This window comes from Nerophis lumbriciformis, linkage group LG18 (assembly GCF_033978685.3).
Source record: "Nerophis lumbriciformis linkage group LG18, RoL_Nlum_v2.1, whole genome shotgun sequence".
NCBI lineage: Eukaryota > Metazoa > Chordata > Actinopteri > Syngnathiformes > Syngnathidae > Nerophis > Nerophis lumbriciformis.
Genome location: NC_084565.2, coordinates 26,922,575 through 26,936,578, shown reverse-complemented (window position 1 = coordinate 26,936,578; position 14,004 = coordinate 26,922,575). Strand labels below are relative to the sequence as shown.

Below are 14,004 nucleotides of genomic sequence, written 5' to 3'. Positions count from 1 at the left end.
AGCAAAAATTATGCATATTTATCCGAGAGAGTCTTAATACCAATTTCCTTGACCCAGCCACACACAAAGTTGTAGACCTCCATGCTTTTCCAAGTTTTCATCTGTTTTGTCGTGTAGATTGGCAACTGGAGCACAATATTTCGATATGATGTATAATCCTTGATATCACTTGACAAATCTTTTTTTTTTTTTTTCGGGGGGGGGTTTACTAGGATAGTTCATAACTAATATCAATATTTTCTTGTGATAAGCATGCAGTAAAACAAAGTGTTTGTCCATCGTAAACATTCATTTGTATTCCAGCACATGTTAAGAGTATTTATATACAGTTGAAAGCAATCTATAGCAATGTTTTTTGTTGGTAAATGAGAGACAATGAGTGATTATCATCACACTGCAACATTTGTGTCAAACTCAAGGCCCGGGGGCCAAATCTGGCCCACCGCTTTAATTCATGTGGCCCGCGAAAGCCTGGTAATAATATGCGTTAATAAAATGCTTAATCTTTTCTTACTAAGTACATTTGTTCTTTCCATTTTGACATTCAAAATCATGTACTGCATGTAATTGCATATCTTTTAAAATTCAATATCAAAATATTATATTATGTATTCCAAAAATATTTTTTGTTAAAGTAAAGATAAAATTGTGTCTGCTTGACTTATAATTTCAAAACAAATTATCAATCAAATTGTAGACTGTAAAATTGACAATGGATTTTACGGTTAAATTCCGCCGCCTGAGTTTTTTACAGTAAAATCAACTTTGGTACTGTTTTTCGCCATATACAGTAAGACATTAAAACATAAAAAAACAAAAGAAAAAACATTAAAACAAGATTTTATGGTAAAAAAAAACAAAAAAAAAAACTGACAGCTCTGTTGCTTAAATTTTACCGCTAAAAACAGTGGTATTGTTTTTCCATTCCATTTATTCAATTTTTTACATGCTGTAAAAAACCCACTGCTTTTACTGTAAAATTCTGGTGACTGAGCTTCCAGGTTTAAAGTAAAATTTAAAAAAAAATGTATAGCTTATGTAAAAACATATATTGTAAATTTATTTTTTATATATATATATATATATATATATATATATATATATATATATATATAATATACACACACACATACATACATACATACATACATTTAGGTTAAATCACCAAAATGATTCCCGAGCGCGGCCACCGCTGCTGCTCACTGCTCACCTCACCTCCCAGGGGGTGGAACAAGAGGATGGGTCAAATGCAGAAGGTAATTTCACCACACCTAGTGTGTGTGTGACTATCAGTGGTACTTTAACTTTTAACTTTATATTCATATATTACTCATTGTTACTCATTGTGGCCCTCAGCGAAAACATCTCTAACATGTACTTTAAATGGTGCCTCTTTGCTTAGTCCGTGTTGCAAATGAAAATAGGTTCTTAGTTGCCTTACCTTGGATAAATCAAACTTAAAAATATATAAATACATGTAAACTTCTCTAACCTACTTTAGCCAGCAGGGACACTCCGTTTTGCAGGAGTGTCCAAACTTTTTCCAGCGAGGACTGCATACCAAAAAATTTACTTTGATACATTTTGTCATTCAAATAACAGTACATATCCTGGTATGAATGTAAATATGTAATTGTTATATGCTTTACTGCTTTGAAATCATAAGTCAAGGTGACTTAAATTTAGGTTTGGGTGACCCGATGTTATATTAATATCGCATATCAGTTCGAAAAAAAAGTATCAAATAATATGGACTTGCATGTTAAATGTCCATTAAAAGCACTCAACCAGCCAGTTGAACGGTTGGTTCACATCTAGGTGTCCTCTAAATAGGCACACTATGGTCTTTTCTTATATTTTTTGAAAGTCATTTACAAAAGATAAACATGGAAGGCTAAAGGCTACTATGATCTCGCAGCTACAGAACAGCTAAGGACACAATAGCACACAAGCTATAAGTGTCCTTATTTGAATAATATTTTAGTCTAAGACACCACATTTGTCAATATAAACAGGCATTAAATATATTCCTTACAGTTACAAAGTATTCAAGATAGAGAGCATCCAGTAACAAACGTGTCCGCTCCCTAGCCCCTTGTTGCAAGTCGTGAGTTGTAAGTTGTATGTCGTAATATGTACAGTACAGGTCAAAAGTTTGAACACACCTTCTCCTCATTCAATGCATTTTCTTTATTTTCATGACTATTTACATTGTAGATTGTCACTGAAGGCATCAAAGTTGTGAATGAACACATGTGGAGTTATGTACTTAACAAGAAAAGGTGAAATAACTGAAAACATGTTTTATATTCTAGTTTCTTCAAAATAGCCACCCTTTGCTCTGATTACTGCTTTGCACACTCTTGGCATTCTCTCGATGAGCTTCAAGCACACCTGTGAAGTGAACACCATCGCGGGTGACTACCTCTTGAAGCTCAAGAGAATGTCTAGAGTGTGCAAAAAAAAGTAATCAGCGCAAAGGGTGGCTATTCTGAAGAAACCAGAATATAAAAAATGTTAAGATATATCACCTTTTTTTGTTAAGTACATAACTCCACATGTGTTCATTCATAGATTTGTTGCCTTTAAGGACAATCTATGATGTAAATAGTCATGAAAATAAAGAAAATGCATAGAATTAGAAGGTGTGTCCAAACTTTTGCCCTGTACTGTATATGTGCTTGGTGCTTTTTTCAAGGTTTTTTCCTGGTCTCAAACTAAGCCCCTCACCCCTCCCGTCCCCCCACTGTATGCCTGATCTTGGATGGGTTTGTATTAAAAATGTAATTTTGTTGTACTTTTTAAGGAGATTTACAATAGTTATATCCATCATTCAACTTACTGCATCATGTATAATAGTGGCCACTAGGTGTCACCAAAAAACGAATTATCACTCTACTACAACTTAAAGACAGCGTAAGTCTGTCCGCTTTATCGACACATAATAATTTCAGGCTTCCACAGGCCATATTGAGTTTGACACCTGAGATATAGTTGGACTGCTTTCAACTGTCCATATTACAAATATTTCCTTTTCTATGTTTTTCCTCACTTTTTTTTTTTGTTTGTTTCTCTAAAATAGCCTCAAGATGACCACTACAAGACCTCGTCTCATTCCAGACTGCAGTGGTTTCTCCCAAGGTGAGTAATAAATAAAACTACACGTGCACAATTTACATATGAATAAATGTCGTGGAGAAAGTAAATCTATTGTAGTGATTAGCCAACTGTGTACTGTATACATGTCAAAGAATCACTTATTATTCAAACACAGTGTTACTGTTCAGACTGTGGCCAAAAATATTAAACATACGTGTAAAAAAAAATGTGCCTTGTTTTTAATAAATATTTAGGCCTATTACGCTACTGTAGTAGCGTAATTTTATTTTGCAAATGTATTAAAGATTTTTTTAAAGTTTTTAATCTACATACGTATTCATAGCCTCTGGCCAAAAATACTAAATATAAGTGTAAAAAAAACATCTGCCTTGTTTTTAATAAATATTTAGGCCTACAACGCTACTGTATTTTAATGTTGATCATTATGGTGGCACTTGGAGAGCCACATGTTTTCTGAGGTTTGAGAACCACTGCTCTATTGTATTTTATCTATTGTATTGTGTGTGTATTTGCATGTAAAACCTCTGTGGATCTGTATTTTAAAATTGGAGTATTCCAGACGATTTATATGATAGTTAAATTTTTGCCCTAAATGAAATAGTGGTCAAAATAATTCCCGCCTCACCTCAGTTTGAAAAAAATCATAACACATTTGAACCGTTTTTAAAAATGCAATTCTATAAAGTGTGAAATGTTGAAATGCAATATTTTATTGAGTGTCATACAAAAAGGTCAAAATATACACTATATTGCCAAAAGTATTTGGCCACCTGCCTTGACTCACATATGAACTTGAAGTGCCATCCCATTCCTAACCCATAGGGTTCCATATGATGTCGGTCCACCTTTTGCAGCTATTACAGCTTCAACTCTTCTGGGAAGGCTGTCCACAAGGTTGCGGAGTGTGTTTATAGGAATTTTCCACCATTCTTACAAAAGCGCATTGGTGAGGTCACACACTGATGTTGGTCGAGAAGGCCTGGCTCTCAGTCTCCGTTCTAATTCATCCCAAAGGTGTTCTATCGGGTTCAGGTCAGGACTCTGTGCAGGCCAGTCAAGTCCATCCACACCAGACTCTGTCATCCATGTCTTTATGGCCCTTGCTTTGTGCACAGTCATGTTGGAAGAGGAAGGGGCCCGCTCCAAACTGTTCCCACAAAGTTGGGAGCATGGAATTGTCCAACATGTTTTAGTATCCTGGAGCATTCAAAGTTCCTTTCACTGGAACTAAGGGGCCAAGCCCAACTCCTGAAAAACAACCCCACACCATAATTCCTCCTCCACCAAATTTCACACTCAGTCCGAAATGTACCGTTCTCCTGGCAACCTCCAAACCCAGACTCGTCCATCAGATTGCCAGATGGAAAAGCGTGATTCATCACTCCAGAAAAGGCACCTCCACTGCTCTAGAGTCCAGTGGCGACGTGTTTTACACCACTGCATCCGACGCTTTGCATGGGACTTGGTGATGTATGGCTTAGATCCAGCTGCTCGGCCATGGAAACCCATTCCATGAAGCTCTCTGCGTACTGTACGTGGGCTAATTGGAATGTCACATGAAGTTTGGAGCTCTGTAGCAACTGACTGTGCAGAAAGTCGGCGACATCTTTGCACTGTGCGCTTCAGCATCTGCTGACCCCTCTCTGTCAGTTTACGTGGCTGATCACTTAGTTGCTGTTGTTCCCAAACTCTTCTATGTTCTTATAATAAAGCCAGCAGTTGACTTTGGAATATTTAGGAGCGAGGAAATTTCACGACTGGATTTGTTGCACAGGTGGCATCCTATGACAGTTCCTCGCTGGAAATCACTGAGCTCCTGAGAGCGGCCCATTCTTTCACAAATGTTTGTAGAAAGAGTCTCCATGCCTAAGTGCTTGATTTTATACACCTGTGGCCGGGCCAAGTGATTAGGACACCTGATTCTCATCATTTGTATGGGTGGCTAAATACTTTTGGCAATATAGTGTGTGGGTAGCGTCATCTTCGACTGCGTGCTATAGCCCGTTTCTACCAGCAGGTGCCGCTGCCGCTCCGACCTTCCCCTTGCTAAACGCGGGGCGCCTGCACAGTGAGCTGCCTTTGCTACAGGCGCTGGATTTACTAATCAATATCGATCGATCGGTGAGGAAGGGGGCCCTGATTACTGAACCAAGCTCGGCGCAGAAAAGGAAAAAAAATCAATCATTGCAGCTTTTAGAGCTCCAGTAGGCACCGCGCGGAGAGGCGGACGTGCACAAAGAAAGCAGCCGGGCGAGAGAGCGCGCATTTCGGCGCTTGTTTCCACTGCACCCCCGCTGCTGCGCGGCCTGGAGGGACTTGTCAGAGGCAGGGACTTATCCCTCAGGCGCCGTGTTTGCAGCATACATTTATTCTCTGGTAAGAAGCAGGAGTCCCTCCAAATGATCCCCTTAATGTTAATAATATTGCTTATGATAAATTAAGTTTTCCTCTGCAAGCACGGTTGAGGGAAAAGGCGCCATGGCTGTTCAATAATCGATCGATGGATTCGTGAATAATTCGTGTGTGAAATTCACTTCGTCCAATTAATTATGGCCCGGGGGAGGAAGAGGAAGGTAGAGATTCATGATGGAGGGAAGAGGTGTGTGTGTGTGTGTGTGTGTGTGTGTGTGTGTGTGTGTGTGTGTGTGTGTGTGTGTGTGTGTGTGTGTGTGTGTCACCTGTTCCCCTTTTTTCTGTAAAGTATAGCCATTTAATAAACATGTTGGATGCGCTATTATTTTGAATGCAACATAGGTGTGTGTGTGTGTGTGTGCATGCCATTCTTGAGACATCAACAAAGAAAAGTAGCTTCCATATGAGGACCGTTGAACAAGTTAGGACCGAAATCATGTTCCCAATACGGAAATCCATTGCATCTAATAGATAATGTACTCATCAAAATGAGGGTGGTCCCAAAAAGGAGGGATTTTTCAATTTGACTGTGTGTCGGTTTTAAAAGTCCTCTCCCTCTGGTCAACATATGAAATAACAAGTGTGTGTGTGTGTGTGTGTGTGTGTGTGTGTGTGTGTGTGTGTGTGTGTGTGTGTGTGTGTGTGTGTGTGTGTGTGTGTGTGTGTGTGTGTAAGACATTGAAATGCACCCCCTGAGAGAGAGAGAGAGAGAGAGAGAGAGAGAGAACTTGAAGTAAATAATGAAGATTAAAAAACAATTACAAACTAAAAGCTTACCTTTTGTATATTTGCATAGTATGAATATATTATTAATGTTGTAAATACAAATCTTTATATATCTAGAAAGGGTGGTCCTAAAGAGGTAGGCATTTTTCGGAGGTCTCAAGAAGGTAATAAATACAAGAGTGTGTGTGTGGGGGGGGACATTTGTCATACCAAATTCTGACTTTTTTCACAATATTGCCAATGTTTTTGTTCTTGTAAAAATAGTGACATCCATCCATTTCTACCGCGTGTTCCTACTTTGAGTGAAAGTATGACCTCTGTCAAAATTATGCAGAGGAAAAATTCAGATTCTTATAATTTTGTCAACATTTTTAAGTTTTCTTATAAAATTGTGACTTTTGTCGAGTAAAATTATACGACTCTTTTCATAAAATTGCCAAAATGTTAAGCATTTCTTGTAAAATTGCGACTGTTATTGAGTAAAAATTCCAACTTTTATCGTAATACTGCAACAATGTTCAGTTTTTCTTGTAAAATTGTTACTTGCATTGAGTAAAATTACGACTTTTATTATAACACTGCCAAAATTCTAAGTTTTTCTTGTGATATTCCAAGTCATTTTTCCGAACAAGCTTTTTTATATTTGCATAGTATGTACACATTATTAATGTTGTAAAAATACAAATCTTTATATATCTAGAAAGGGTGGTAGGCATTTTTCGGAGGTCTCAAAAAGGTAAGAAATACAACAATGTGTGTGTGTGTGTCCTGTATTTCTACCCTTCTTGAAACATCAACAAGGAAAAGTACCGTCCATATGAGGACCGGTGAACCAGCTAGGACCGAAAACGTGGTCCCAATACGGAAAATCATTGCATCTAATAGAGAATGTCTCATTTGCACACCTGGTGGTGAAATCTATCAAAATTAAGGTGGTCCCAAAAAGGAGGGATTTTTCAAATTGACTGTGTGTCGGTTTTAAAGGTTTTCCCCCTTTGGTCGACATATGAAATAACAAGTGTGTGTAAAAAATTTGAAGTGCTCCCCCTCTGGCCAACATATGTAATAACAAGTGTGTGTAAGAAATTTAAATGCGCCACCTTTGGCCAAAATTAATACAAAAAAAAAAAAACATGTATATAGAGACATACTGTAATAACTTGAAATAAATAATGATTAAAAACCAATTACAAAAAATTAAAAATGTTTTTAAAAAATAACTAAAAGCTTACCTTTTTTAATATTTGCATAGTTTGTATTTATTATTAATGATGTAAATACAAATCTTTATATATCTAGAAAGGGTGGTCCTAAAGAGGTAGGCATTTTTCGGAGGTCTCAAGAAGGTAAGAAATACAAGTGTGTGTGTGTGTGTGTGTGTGTGTGTGTGTGTGTGTGTGTGTGTGTGTGTGTGTGTGTGTGTGTGTGTGTGTGTGTGTGTGTGTGTGTGTGTGTGTGTGTGTGTGTGTGTGTGTGTGTGTCTCCCTCTCTCTCTCTCTCTCTCTCTCTCTCGCAGGCTGCAGGCCAAAGCTGGGCCAGCTCAATAGCGCCTTCATGTAATGAGTGCGAATTGGCGTTAATGCACTGATAAAGGGACACAATTTGTTGCTTTGCTTCCTGCAAGGCATTTCTCCAACTTGTATCTCCAATAACATCCACCTGCAGCCTCCTATTAGAGCTTCCCACGTATATATGTGGAATTCTCCCCCCCCCCCCCCCTCCCCCCTTTTTTTTTTTTTGCAACCCACCATGGGCACAGGTGCAAAATTGCTCATGAACAATCAGTATATAGTACTTCTATGAAATAATATTATCTCTTTGCATTTGGTGCACATAATAAAGTGTCTGTTTTAACGTTTCTTTCTGCTTTATTAGCCTATAGACAACCAAAAGAACGCCGCATGCACTAATGAGTGGTACACAATCAGTGCAGGTCTATAGTAATTAAATGCACTCGGCCGTTGAGAGACTTTTTAAGAGGCACAGTGCAGATGGAGGTGATGATCATCATTATTATTATCATTATTGCCGCTTTAATTGCAGGCTATGAGGCGTTCCTTTCCATCTTGCGCGAGATTAAACATTGATTCCATCCCCTAATTTCTTAAAGCACTTATGCGTGATAAACAGTTGTGGTCCACTGTGCTTACATTGTGCTGTTTTGACCTTTTAATGTCCATAAATGTGTGGATAAAATGTTGTTGTTTTTTAGAATACTAAATCATTTTAAGCACTTGATATCTAAAATTTTAAAAATAATAATAATAAATGCATCTGACTATACAAATTTCCCTTGTATTTTCACTCCAGTAAATCAGCCATGTGCTCCTTTTGTGGCCTGCAGCAATTACACACCAAACCTGCAACGAAAATATATATTCATCTTATTCCGTGTCGCAAACCGTGCAAATATATCCTCTTTTTATTACAACAATTTAGCATTTTGCGTTATTGTGATTCGTCGCAAACCAATATGTTGGTATTTTATTTTGCAGAAGACCCGGATCACTTTAACTTTATCGGCATGTCAATATTAACGGCAATAATAATGCGTGGAATTAATACATTCGGATTGATTAATTTAGCAACGTGTCTCGTGCACGAGCACGCGCGCGCACGCACACCCAATTGCCAGGTTTAAAAATAATAATACATGATCATTGGGGGAAGGGGGGGAAAAAACAAATCACAGCTTCGTTATTATGATATTTTAATAACGTGTAATTCCGAGTGTGTTGCGCCAACAGTATTGATCCACGCGTGAATTGATTTCACACCCGTTTTGCTCCTTTTGTTGATCGCTGCTTGGATCATATTTTTCTTGGAAAAAAAAATATCCAACGATGATGCTGTTTTATTTTTCGTTTTATATCGATTTTGACAGGGGAAAATAACCCCTAAATACTTGTTTTTTAATTCTAAGTCTAATTGGTAAAAAAAAAAAAAAAAAAGGTTAAAAACAAGAGGAAAACCTCTCCAAGTGGATCTTTGTTCATAGATTTCCACACGTAACACCAGATTAAATTGCCTTTTAGAAACCTGGCACTGCTCAATTGGATTGGATCCTCGTCTTCTATTAAGCAAGCCATTATCGGCCCTTTTAATAACCGATGGCCTGTCGGTGTGCCAGATAAGCAGTCAACACACACACACACACACACCCACACACACGGGAGTTTTAATACAGTTTTAAAAGATAACGCACCCCACTAAAATCAGCCTTTTACAATGATAAAAAACGTTCAATATGTTGCTGTAATACTGAGGTGTACTTAAACAATGTGGATGTTTTTATTTTTCAATTATTCATTGTAACGTGCGTAAATTAACGCCAAACCTGGTTAAATATCTATGCGTTTTTTCGCTTGCATTTGCAAAACTACTCGCTTTCTTTAAAAATACATAATTTTCTCACGTTGCATTCAAACCTTTGAGCCAAATGAACAATTCGGCATTAAAAAAACATCAGAATTTCCCTCTTAATTGCCGAGCTCTCATATATATATTTTTAATTATTCACCAAATCTGGCTATCTTTCTATGCGTTTTTTCTCTTACTACCACTCAATTTGAAAGCAAACGGCACATATATGTTTTTACACGCCATGATAAGTTTATACAAATATAAGTAAACAATTCGGCGTGTTTACCATCTAAAAAAAAAACAATATTGCAATTATCCTTAATTTAATTGACTGAATTTGATGCATCCTCCTTGGTCTATGCCGGGTCAAAGGTCGTGATTGTTTTGTTTTTTTTCTCCTCACACAAACCCAGATTGAATTATTGTTATCTTGCCTCCTTTGTGTATATTTGCCTGCATGGGATGAGAAAGTGTGTGTGTGTGCGTGTTTTTTTTTTTTTTGTTTGGTTGTTTTTTTTTTTTTGCACAGAGGCAGGCAGGCTTGCATTAACCCTTTGATGCTATCCGCGTACATTCAGTCGACTCCGGCAGCAATTTGATTTAAAGGTCATTCTCTCCTATCGATCCGCTTCGGCGAGGGGGGCGACGGCCCGGCGTAGGAATTGATCACGTGGAATAAAAGAGACGGTATGGGAGACTGTACAGAGTCCAGACCTCCCGCCTTGCATTTATAATTGCGCGACATGCGCGCCTCCACCTTTGATCCGCGTGTGCGCGCAAGACTCTGCCCACCAATTTGACTTCTATTACATTCACATTAGTTTTGAATTATACGCGCGACCCATGTACACGCAGCGTGGGAGATGCGTAACGAAGAAGTTGCTCGTGTGTTGTTGTTTTTTTCCGTGGTGTATGCATGCGTGAATGGCGGTGGAGTTTATAATGACACAAATGGCGGTGGACGTGGGAGTGAAGAGTGGGGGAGGGGGGGGGGGGGGTGCGATGCGTGGCTCGGCTCCGCAGGGATGGAAAGCAGAGGTCGGGGAATGGAAATCGATCAATATTCAGGGCTGGCCACATCGGCCCTGATAACTAACAATGTGGCTGCAGACCCACTCAGAGGCTCGCATCCACGCCGCGAAACGACGAGGAACCCACGCAAGCATGCACGGGTGTAATTTTGCATGTCAATATAGCATCTATAGTTGGAAACACCCCAAATCAGCTCCCTTTTGTATTTAAAAGAAATACTATAAAAACGTTGACCTTTTTAAAATATACGATTGTTATATTCATAGTCAAAATGTGGTATTAAAGTATCAATGATTGTCACACACACACTAAATGTGGCGAAATTATTCTCTGCATTTGACCCATCACCCTTGATCACCCCCTGGGAGGTGAGGGGAGCAGTGAGCAGCAGCGGTGGCCGCGCCCGGGAATCATTTTTGGTGATTTAACCCCCAATTCCAACCTTTGATGCTGAGTGCCAAGCAGGGAGGTAATGGGTCCCGTTTTTATAGTCTTTGGTATGTCTCGGCCGGGGTTTGAACTCACAACCTACCTAACCACTAGGCCACTGAACTATACTGTATTTCCTTGATTGACTGTGAGAAAAATGTCCACTTTTCTCAACATTTGTTCTTTTGTTAACACATTTGCATTGCCCTGATATTTGTTTTCATTATAGTCAATATTAAACTGCAGCGGTGTGTCAGTGAGTGTATGGCACACTCACTCGCTGTATCAACACTGCACTGATATCGTGTTGGTGTTTCGTAATGGTCATCCGCCATCTGGTGGATTAAAAAAAATTACTATGTTTGATCTCTAAATACAATTATTTGTATTTGCAAAATGTACTATGATTTTACACAATTTAACAATATTTTTTTCCCAGTATAATACTATAATCAAACTTTACTGAACAAATGATTATGATGCGATTAAGAAACCCTGTTATTATTTCACAGTAAGATACTATAAATGTTACTGTGAAAGTATTGTAATGATTAGCCAGCAATTTGCTGTCAATTTTACCAAAAAAAAATGTAATTTTTCCGCATATCTAAAATTTCCAAAACACTTTGATACAACATTAAGTCAAAAGGGAACACAGTCATACCTCGCTGGATCACCACATCGCAGATTTTTTTTTTTAAGCAGATTTTTAATACTCAAGCTCGGTCGGGCTGTAGTGGTACACCAAAGAATCACTTAATTGAAGTACAGTGTTGTATTTTCCTATACTAAACACAGTGTTACTGTTAAAACTCTGTGTAATGTTACAGTTGCCGCAAATATTAAATATACTTGTTCAAACGTCGGACTTGTTTTTATTGAATACTTAGGCCTACTATGCTACTATATTTTAATGTTTTTTTTAATTATACTTGGATAGCCGAGTGTTTTCGGAGGTTAGCAATAAAAGTTTGAAAACCACTGCTTTAGCTGGATGAAAATATTTCATTTATAACAAAATATTCCAATTTGCGGAAATTTGTTTACCAATTAACGTCGATAAACGAGGGATGAGTGTACACACATATTCATTCATCACAATGTCATATTTAAAATAAAATGACAGCTTCACATCTATATAGATATTATTATTATAGTCGAGGTTTCTGTGGTTTATCGAGGTAGAGCGGAAATATACGTTAGGTCAGGAAAAAACACAGTGGCTATTTCATCCCTACAAGCCTGTTTTGCAGGTTTTTCTGCTCTTCAGGAGAAAATCCCCTGAAGAGCGAAACAGGCTTGTAGGGATGAAATAACCTCTGTTTTTTCCTGACCTAACGTAGATAATATTATTATGTATTTTGTTTTGTAAATAGCTGCACAGAAAGGAAAATGAAACAACTCTTGTCATTTTGCCAAATAGTAACACACAGTTTGGCACTTCAAAGCTGGATGGTCAAATGTTTTTTTCTTCTTAAAGAGACACACACATCAAGGCATGGAGGGACAGGGTATCACTCCTTGTGTTTCATAAGGCATTGACGCTTCAGTACGATTTGACCCATCAATACAAAATTGACCCAACAGCACCTCTGGTGGTTGCAGCCAAATATTGCACTCCATTTTGACCCAATTACTTCGATCAACAATCAATCCCACGCACGTATGACTACTTTCCTAATCCCACCAATTTGCAGTATATCCTTCTTTTTCATTATAGGTCTACGTAAAGTGCAAAGCAAAATTTAGGTAAGAGTGGAAATTTAAAACGAAAAATTTAGCAAGAATAGTATAAATGGTCATAATAATCGTTTTTCCGCAGCTGTGTGCCTTCCATAACCATATCGATTTTTCCCTGTGTGCTTTACTTTTATATTTGTATGTAGAACTGGCAACGCTGAAATGGCAGCTGGTTGCATCAGCTCTTTGCTCTTTTTAATGCATTTTATGTCTTTTTTTTGTTCTTGGATGTTTCCCTCTCGGTGTGTTTTTACCTTATTTTTATGGATTTTTTTGTATCTGCATTGCAACCGCAAAATGTTCCCATTGCGAGATAAATAAATTAAATCATCGCCTATCCTTAATGTGTCAAAAAACATTAAAAACAAATGTGTGCTTGTCTTACATAAGGATTGTGAATGATAGGCAAAATTACAAAAAAAAAAAAAGGGCATTTCTCCCATAAGTGCTGGCCGCCATGCACCGTCTGTTTTAGTATTAGTTGGGACAAATTGCATTTAAAACATTTATATACGCACATGTGGGTATTTTACCATGTCTATCCAATCATCATCAAGCCCAAATCTTGAACTCTAATGTATAATAAATAATAATAATAATAAATAATAAATAATTGACTCCTATACAATATCCTACCCTACTGTGCAATATTACCCTTCGAGTGCAATACATCCAACACTGATTGTTATCACTCCGGTACTCTTGTCTTGTTCTGTATATTGTACAGTATTTTGTATATTGTTTTGTATATTGTACAGGATTGCTTATTATTTTTATTGGATAGTAGTCTATTTATTTCAATTCTTAGTTTTATCTTTATTACTTCTTGTGTAACTTATTTTTATCCCATATTTGTTCCCACTACCGCACCTTAAATTGGAGTCCTTAATCTCGTTATATGCTAATATAATGACAATAAAGTCCATTGTATTCTATTCTATTCTAAATAACACAATATTTTTTTTTTCTTAGTGTCGTCAAATGATATACAAATGTTTAATCAGATTAATCACACTTTTTAATTTTCATTACCGTCTTTTTCGGATTATAAATCGCAGTTTTTTTCATAGTTTGGCCAGGCTCCAGTGCGACTTATATGTTTTTTCCCTTCTTTATTATGCATTTTCGGCAGGTACGACTTATACTCCGGTGCGACTTATACTCCGAAAAATACGGTAATCA

General features: G+C 37.6%; 1 protein-coding gene and 1 long non-coding RNA gene across 3 annotated transcripts in view; one reads left to right on the top strand and one right to left on the bottom strand.

Moving 5' to 3' along the window:
* LOC133617742 (uncharacterized) overlaps positions 1–14,004 on the top strand; it is a 122,712-nt gene that overhangs the window by 642 nt on the left and 108,066 nt on the right. The window contains exon 2 of the long non-coding RNA XR_009817064.1: positions 3,083–3,141. This is a non-coding gene — a long non-coding RNA (uncharacterized lncRNA). The remainder of the gene's footprint in view (positions 1–3,082; positions 3,142–14,004) is intronic.
* onecut3a (one cut homeobox 3a) overlaps positions 1–14,004 on the bottom strand; it is a 61,706-nt gene that overhangs the window by 36,354 nt on the left and 11,348 nt on the right. The gene's annotated exons all lie outside the window — the stretch shown is intronic.